The sequence below is a fragment of the Capsicum annuum genome, chromosome 11 (assembly GCF_002878395.1).
Source record: "Capsicum annuum cultivar UCD-10X-F1 chromosome 11, UCD10Xv1.1, whole genome shotgun sequence".
In the NCBI taxonomy this organism is placed as follows: domain Eukaryota; kingdom Viridiplantae; phylum Streptophyta; class Magnoliopsida; order Solanales; family Solanaceae; genus Capsicum; species Capsicum annuum.
Window position 1 is genome coordinate 135,929,683 of NC_061121.1, and position 7,355 is coordinate 135,937,037.

Genomic DNA, 7,355 nt, shown 5'->3' on the forward strand with positions numbered 1-7,355 from the left:
TTGCCTCGACCAAGGTATCAAAGCTTGCCCCGCTTGAAATAGGTTGGATTTCATCATCCTTTGCCATAATACCTATCAACAAGACACTCAAACACAACTAGAAACAAGGTTAATGTTAGTGGTACTAACACTCAATCCAAGTGTTTGGTTTGTCTCATAATTAGCTCAACTTGTTAGTCTTGGTTACTTAACGTATATGATTCTATTAAGAAGTGAAGGACTTGAAGAACTTGAGTTTCAACTGATAAACTAAGAAAAAAAATATAAAATAGGGAAAATACACAAGAATTAAGACACAAAAGAGGAGCAAATAAGAAATAATTGAACAACTAAGTAGATTACGATTTAGTTGTTAATTAGTTTCAAGAATCAAAGAAATGAAAGTAGGAAATAAGAGATGAAATTGATGTGATTGAACCTAATTTAATGGATTTTTTTAGTGATAATAAGTGTTTTGGAAGTTGAATTGATGTTGGAGAAGTGTTGGATAGTGTTCGGGATGCGTTGGGGCTGATTTGCTCTCAATTTGAGGTGTTCTGTGTTGAAGTGCATTTGGGGAGTTGATGCAACAGGTGGGGAACATGTACAACACACCTTGGATGCAGGAGGACCTCACCCTACTGGTTTGAGGTGATTTGAACCTGCTGAAGTATACCAAGAGCACCTTGGGCGCAGATGCAAGGCAGGTCACCTGCCCCTCTCTATTGAGATGGCCCTTTTGCTCTCTAAATGGTCCCCCCCTGTACTCTCTTGTGGAATATTCTTTAGGTACTTGTACAAACACTTTTGTACACCTTTTTATTCACTTTTGAGGATCAAACAACCACCTTTTGAAGAAAATTCCCCTTGAATATTTGAATTTCTCCAAGAACACTCAAGAACACCAACAACTTCAAAATGCTCTAAATCTTCAACCCTTGCCCGGAATGTGGTAAAATTTTGAACTTAGGCTATTTTCAACCTTCAAAAAAAATGCCAACCATCAATTTCCTCAAATTCTCGTCCAAAAATTCTAGATTTTAACTCCACCTTCAACCTTTAAACTTGAGTTTCTCAATAATGATAGAACCTCCGATTCACCTCCGATTGATCTCAAATTCAAGGTTTAGACTCTAATGATGTTAGGGAACAAGAATCTAACACCAAAAAATAAGAAAAACAACAAAATTAAAGATTCAAAATTTGACCTAAAGGCAAAAACGTGAATAGTGATTTTTTTTTAGATTTTTGTTTTTCCAACACAACGAGACCCAAGACTAGAATCGTGGGTATAATTCTAAGCTCAGCTCTGATACCAAATGATACAAGAAGAAAAAATAAAATTGGAAACAACAAAAAAAAAGGAGAAAAAAGGAAAATGAACAAATAACATAAAGGATATATAGAATGACACAAAACAAGGAATGCAAGCAAACCACAATATACTAAATTGAGGCCCTCAAACGTAATCTGACTACAAGCACCAATTCTCATAAAAAAATTGAGAGGGACGTTGAACCCTCATAACCTATGTTTCTCAACAATCTGTAAGCTCCCAACAAGCTTAACATAAAACTCGCAAGTTTATTTCAAAACTTATCCAAAATCATCTACCTAAAAATTAAAGAAAAATAGATATTTATGGCCATGGGTTATTTATTACATAATGGGCCCAAAAGTGACCCTAAAAGCTATTGGACCCAAAAGTGACCCAAAGTCCAAAACATAACAAAGTACTCTTCATTCTTCTGATCTCCTCATGGGGGATCATAATATTCCTCTTCGTACCTAAACTGTGGCCATGATTCACTTTCACTAGTATCACCTACTCTCATTAAGGTCATTATAGTCATTTGATGCCTTTCCTCCTTCATTTCTCCCATATCTAACCCCAATCTTGAAAGAGTTCAGTTGATGGCCTCAAGAGAAGCCTTGAAAGTATCAAGGCCATTGTTATCCATGTTTTTGGTGGTGGAAGCATCGGATTCCATAGCCAAAGTACCTAAACAAAGAAACAAACCTACAAAACAAATAAATAAGTTAGTTCAAATAACCTTACCATACTCACTCTTAGTTTTTACCTCATAACTTGGTTTCACAAGTGTTGAAAATTAGCTTGTACTTCGTGAGTGATTAAGGGATGAGACTACTTTTGTCCTGAATAGATTTTTGCTTGATTTGACTCAAAGAAAATTTTCTTTTAGACTTGAACCAACAAAGCACAACGAATCACAAAATGATAAAAGCACACAAAGAACGATAGCACGAAAGAAAAGTGACTCGAAACTAATTCACAACCTAGTATATAGTTACTAGTTTGCTAATTAGTGATAGAATCAGCAAAATTTTACTTAGAATCAACTTATTGAAACTAGGAAAGTAAAATTTGAATTCAAAATCCGGTTGTCCAATGTGATGACGTGTCACTTTTTAATTGGACATCACTTTGCAAAATTTTTGTTCTTCAAATTTTGTGTCTCGGCCAAATCTTCAATCAATGAAGTGTGGAACGATTTTGAGGGGAAAAATTAAAGTTTTGGAGATTTTTCAAGATTCAAAATGGATTTGAATTGAATTGGTCCACCCCCCTTGTACTTTCAATTGTACTTGAATATTCCCTTTGTTCCCTTCTTCTTTTGGATGACTTAGAATATGCTAGGGAATATTCTTTGTACAAACAACTTCCACACTCTCTTTCTTTATTTTTATAGATCAAACAAGAACTTTTGATATTCTTCTTCAACAAGACATGAAGATGAGGAAGAACAATATGAATATTCAAGAGGTGACCAAGTTTGACCACTAGGCAAATGACCTCTTAATTCAAATTTCTTGTAGATCTAGGGTCCCTTTGCCAAGCCAAGCACATATAACACAAAATCACTACGAAAATTTCACAACCACAAAAAACCACACGAGATATCCCACCTTGCTCCAAAAGCATCAAACACAACTTCAACAATGGTAGAATGCTCAAAACAATAAATGTTAGATCTAGACTCACTTAGTGCTAGTGAGCAAGGATCTAGCACTAGAAACTATCAAAAAACACAAAAACATAATATATCTAGTGTTTAATATTCGGATCTAAGTGACCAAAACAAGACTCAAAGCTTTTTTTTTTTTTTGTAATTTTGACTCTTTTTTGTGAAGATTTTCTTTAAGGTGACAACAATCCAAGACATAGAGTTATAGGAACAACCCAAAAACATGGATCCTGATACCAAATGATATAATAAAAACCTATAAACCAAAACTAAACCTAAAAGAAAGGAGATAAAGTAGAGGTGATAACACAAGAAGCAAAGAACTCACAAACAAAGAGACAAAATACTAGATAATTGCATAAATGAAGGATATATAGTGAGACATAACAACTGTAATACCAAAGGGACCAAGGTGTGTATCAAACACCAAGACCCACCAAATCTTGTAATTGAAACACCACACTCTTATATTGACACAAAACGGACTCGAAGCACCCCAAAACACCGATATTTCTAGCAAATTCACAACCTTAGTAATTCCACACTCAAAGGTTGCCCTAGTTATGGTTTTATACTCACTAGATGATACAATAATCAACTACTAAATAAAAAATTAACATTAAGAACCAAAAAATCAGCAACTACAAAAAAAGGAAAACAACACAAAGAAGAAAGGAGATGAAGAAGAAACACATGAAAATGAAAATAATAGGTAATGAGACCAATGATTAGAACAAGAATGTATCTCAAACCTTCAAACAAACCTCACCAATGTTAGTTCAAACCTCACTCTTAGGTGGACCAAAGGAATTCACACTCCTCAATCGCACCTTTCTTTCCAATTGATCAACACAAGTGAAGTCCATCAAATGCATTAATTCCTAGTTTCGATGTCTTTTTCAAAACCTACACTAAGATGGCTTTTCGAAGACCTACACTAAGGAAAGAAAATACAATTTGAGTGTTACTCAATCCATTCATAAAAGTCTAACGAAAACAAGAGCTCAAATATCTATTTATACTATTACGTTGTAAATGTCAAAAATACCCTTAATGAATAAGGGAAATGGGACGCCACTTGAGTGTTACTTTAGGGTGTAAAATGTATTATATACCCTTTACTTGAGGTTCGTCTTGATTGTACAGGTTCTCCTCCTATCTTTTCTTGAACAAGGCTTCAAAAATGCTCCCAAAAGGCCTTCAATCACTTGTCAATTCCGAAGCTTGAGCCTTTGACAATATCTTGTTCTCTTGGTGCTTCTCATGCTTGTATCAAACTCTCCATCTTGAAAGGAATTTATCCTCAAATTTGCACCTTAAAAAAACAAAAAGATGGAAAACAAGCACACAATCCTCATGGTATGAGGGTTAACATTAGCACCACAAGTTATATAAATCATGCCAAGGGGGTACACTTTTGGAATACACCCAACTATCCTTTGTTATGGTCTTGAAAAACCTACCACAATAACCACAAAGGAAATGGTTAAAGCAAACATCAAGGAATTAGGAACTCAAGCCAAAACGAACATATATGGTATATATTTTCAGAGGAATGCAAATATTCAAAATTGGGGACCTGCGGCTTTGATAAACTCCCTTAGCAACACAAAGTCCATCACTCTAAGGTTGTTCACACTTGATATACACCCACATATCCTTGGTATTCGACATGAAAAACTTAGTATAAAGGATACCAAATAATTAAATAGCATCAAAATTAAAAGATAATGAGCATGAACTGAAACTACACTTCCAATATCTCACAAGTACCCCAGGGTCAAAGATAAGAAGTAACCAAGGGCTTAAGTCTTGGCCACTCTCATTTTCCCCTAAGGTTCTATCCACAAAGCTAAGCATACCCTTTATATCACTATTGGAAATGTCATGAGTGCAAAGAAGGTTGAGAGAGGTAACACACAAATCAACTTCAACTTTGGTGTCCTTATGAATGTACTCACTAGTTTCAAGCTCATTACCATAGGTATGCTCATCATAAGAAACAAACAAAGAAGAAGTAGATAGAATAGCTAAATAAATGCCACCTTCTCTTTCAAGAGAGTATCCCACACACATATTCAAACTACAATGACCAGAAAAAGGATCACAATCAAAACTATTTGGAAAAAGACAATCACAATTTGGGTCTTCTAAACATTCTAGCAAATCAAGGTCAACTCCACCCGATTGATCATTTTACACACCCGCACTAGTTGTTGGCAACTCATATACCAACGTAGACTCACCTTGGTTTTCATAAGGGACAAATAGTGTGTGAGTACTTTTTTCACTTGGTAATTGAACCTTATTCAAGTTATAAGTGGTAGCACTAGATGGACACTAATCATCTTTATAAAAAGAATAGATTTTATCATCTAAAGGATCAACTAGTGTCTGTGTACTTACAACAAGATTTTGGTTCTTATGCAACCCAAAAACAGCAAGAGTATCACAAAAAAAGATTCATACACTTCTACACTAAGCAAATCCGAAACTACATCAATTTGGCCACTACTAGCCACATCACAACAATTCAAGTTTCTAGGAGTGTAGAACATAGCTTTGTTACCTTGTAGATCATGGGAAGTGTATTCTTTACTTGGTTTTGCACCATGGAATCCCTCATGCTCCACTTTACAATTGAATATGTCAAGATATTCCGTTAGATTCATTTCTGCATCACTTGTTCCAAGATTGTAACTTTCGGCCAAGGGCTCCATTAACTCATCAATCATGTGTGTGTGTCAAACTCCTTTTGGATTATTCTTTAAGAACATATGATCTTGAATCTTCACATAATAAGAATCAATGCTAGGCAAAGTACTAGCATTCGGGTTAGCGAATAACAAGGGTCCTTTGTGGACAAGATCCACAATCAAGTGTTCTTTTTCCTTTCCAATTTTGCTACCTATGGCTTCCCTTTCCTTTCCCCTCCTTTTTCCACATCCTTCTTATACTTTACCATTTATTTTCTCTCTATCTTAAGGCTTAGCCTCATTCTCCCTGGGTGATAACTCTCTCACTTCTCCTACTTGGATAGATTGAGTTCGGTTTAGGAAAGTTTAGAGAGAAGAAACCAGGTTTGGTTGAGGAAGGATTTGAATTTGTGGCATGGGGTTTTATGGAGTGTAGGGTCTTTGGTCAAGTAGATTCGGGACTTGGTGGTTTGAATTATGTGGAGGTTTTGGTGGATATAGTCTATCAACCCCCGTTTTAATTCTAATCACGTCACCCCTCATGGATCCCAAATCACCCCTCATGGATCCTACATCACCCTTTATGGATCTCAAGTCACCTTTTATAAGGTACAAATCACCCTTCAAGTCTCGGTTTAGTATATCCAACCGAGCCATCAAGACTCCCAAAATATCATTTCCCAAAGGTTGGGATGTGGTACCCTCAAATTCCATGGTTAAAGTACCTAAGAACAAGCAAAAAGAAAAAATAGCAAAGACAACACCAAAAAAACAAACAAACAAGTTAGTTCAATAAACCTCACCACACTCACACTTGGATCTCAGCTCACACTTGGTCTCAGAAGTGTTGAAAACTTGGCAATACTTGGTAAGTGAATGAGTGGTAAATATGTTTTGGTTCGGAATTGATTTTTGTTTGATAAAACTCAAATAAAAAATTATGGAAGGACTTGAACCAATAAATTACTACTACTTGAAAAATGAGAAACACTCATAAAAAGCAAAGACACGATCAAAATGGACTTAAGACTAATTATCAACCTAATAGGTACTTACTAGCTTGCTAATCAGTGATAGAGTTTAACACACAAGAAACTAGGATAAAAAATTAGAAACTAAGAAATCTAGTTTAGAGCTTAGTTAGGTCGATCAACTAGTGATGACGTGGAACAATATGTTTGGTTGATGATTTTTCCAAAATTTTCCAATTTCAACTTGTAGTTTTGGCCAAATAATCAGTAAAGAGAGTGTTTGAACTAAATTTGGTGAAAAATGAAGGATTGGAGACTTTTTTTACAAGTTCAAATGGATTTGAAATCAATGGTCCCCCCATTTGTACTTTCAATTGTACTTTGAATATTTCCTTTGTCTCTTCTTCTTTGGATGACTTGAATATTCTTTGAATATTCTTTGGCAAAATGGCTCAGTGGACCCTTGTACTATATTAGTTTTGTAAGTTGGACACTTCTACTTACATGTTTGTCATCTGAACCCTTGAACCTATTAAAAAGCAACATTTTGATCACTTTTTTAGCGAGTATAACTCACTCTCCCATGTCAGCTGCCGGATAAGCTGCCATATGTGCTACATCAGCTGCCACATGTGCCACGTTATCTACCATGTCATTTTCAAGTGTTTCATTAAATTCAAAGTCATTTTAAAAATGCAACATGACAAATTAAACATTAAAAT